General features: G+C 31.7%; 2 long non-coding RNA genes across 2 annotated transcripts; both read right to left on the reverse strand.

Moving 5' to 3' along the window:
- Positions 1 to 281: 281 nt before the first annotated feature.
- On the reverse strand, positions 282 to 981 carry LOC146949923 (uncharacterized). The gene is made up of 2 exons (XR_015027406.1): positions 900 to 981; positions 282 to 655 (listed from the first exon to the last, which is right to left on the reverse strand). It is a non-coding gene; the product is annotated as an uncharacterized LOC146949923 (long non-coding RNA).
- A 735-nt stretch (positions 982 to 1716) lies between these two features.
- Positions 1717 to 2104, reverse strand: LOC146949924 (uncharacterized). Its single transcript, XR_015027405.1, has 3 exons — positions 2050 to 2104; positions 1908 to 1968; positions 1717 to 1757 (listed from the first exon to the last, which is right to left on the reverse strand). It is a non-coding gene; the product is annotated as an uncharacterized LOC146949924 (long non-coding RNA).

The following is a 2104-nucleotide window of genomic DNA, read 5'->3' on the forward strand; positions in this document are numbered from 1 at the left end:
AATAATAATAATAATAATAATAATAATAATAATAATAATAATAATAATAATAATAATAAGAGAAAGAGTATGAAGCAGATAAGGTTAAACCAGAAAATAAGCATTAGGGTTAAAAACGGTAAATCTATGCAATATGTTTAGGTTAAAATTAGGGCTAAAATATTCACCCGGGTTAACTTTTATATATAACTAGACCATCGACCCGTGCTAACGCACGGGTCATACAAAAGAACAAATATAGCGCAAATATAAAAGTAAATACTTACCTTGAATCGAAAAAATAGTATAATTCAACTCATAAAATAAATTGCCACAAACGTTTTTAATGTACCATATTAAACAATTTCCATGACATCGACCATGTTACAAAAAGGAAAAACATTGAATCCTAAATGTCTGATTCATTGAGATTGAAGAAATTCGCTAACAAAGCAGATAGTTCCAGCATTCGAGCAAGTTAAACAGCTTTAGTGTCGGTAGGCTCAATCTTGACACGAACAACCCTGTTAGGTTTTGTAACCGATGCCTGACCAGCTTCACCATGTTCAACAACCACAGAGTTAATGCTATCAGAGGACCTCTTAAGACTTGTCTTGCTGGTTGGTGTGTCAATCACAGAGGTATTGCTACATGAGTCTTCAATCTCCTGTACATCCTGCAGACATTTGCGTAAAAAAATTTATTTAAAACATAACTTGAATAGATATAAAATACCCACAAATTCTTTGACAAAACAATACAATTGAGTTAATGTGAGTTTGAAAGATTACGTTGACTCCGCGATAGGATTGGATACACAGTTTTTTAATAGGGTACCTTAGAAATACATATATAAGTAAACATTTAAATTTGAGAAGCCGTGAACACAAATCGACAACGATGAGAAGTAATATTGTTACCTGCTGCAATCTGTGTTGGAGCTAAAAAACCCGAATTTCTCACTTTCGTGCGGTTATTTTAAATAATCATAATAAGCATAATCACCAATAAAATCTGCAAAATAGCAGGTAAAAACCGAAATCAAAACACAATGATGAATAATGTAAAATCAAAATCAAAACTTCAAATGGTTTTTTTTAGGAAAAAAATCAAAACTCAAATGTTGATTATCAGACATCAAGAATCAAAAATCAAAACTCAATAATCTAAAATATAAATCATAAATAAATCATAGGAAAACTATAGAGTATATGCGGTACCTTGTAGAGAAAGAGTAGGGGTCATATTTTACAATTTTATGGGAATCATTACCTTGACGGTCGAAAATGAATCGTCGCCGAAATGGGTCGTCACTGTGACTTTGAGTTATGGATCAACCACCAAGTTCAAAGCCAGCAAGAAATGTCGTACCCTAGAGGTAGATAAGGGATACAATACCAAATAAGCATAGAATCAAATGAATAAAGATTATTAACCAACAATTAAACAAAACTCACCTCTTTCAGAAAAATAAAAAATAAACAAAACTCACCATGATGTTCACAATTCAGTCTTCTACTATCTACCATAGAACAGAGAAGCGCATGTTAAAAACACATATTTCGATTACAAATAACACTGACACAAAATTAAGACCTTCAAACCCAAAACATACAAATCAAGATCAATGGATATACAAAATAAGCTCAAAATTAAATTTTTCCTAAACTATCAACAAATCATGATTATCTCCTCAAAAATCATATAAACAAAATAAAAAAATGAAATTTGAGCTATACCAGAGCCTTGTCGCTCATTTGTTGGCTCCTATTTTGCACCTGAAATATATAGAAGATACTATAAAAACGACAACATCATCTAAAGCTCAAAACTTTTGTAAGCAGCAAAGCTGATTATTCCATTAGAAAATATATAAATCTAGACGAATGACGATGCATAAGCAAGTAAAATGATTGATTGTAAAGTACCTCTCTAGGGCCATAAACAGTAGCAATGACTTTGGTATTACCCATCTCGAAAATGGCAGAGCTGGTTTTACAATGAAAAAGAAGTTTAAGGTGAAATGCATCGAATATAAAAAAATAAATTGAGAAAGATAAAAGTATCTACCCATCAGCTTTGGATACAGCACCAATCTCTGCTCTAATTTGCCGCATCCAGGATT

This window comes from Medicago sativa, chromosome 2 (assembly GCF_051527215.1).
Source record: "Medicago sativa cultivar Bolivia chromosome 2, Bolivia_mono, whole genome shotgun sequence".
Lineage (NCBI taxonomy): Eukaryota > Viridiplantae > Streptophyta > Magnoliopsida > Fabales > Fabaceae > Medicago > Medicago sativa.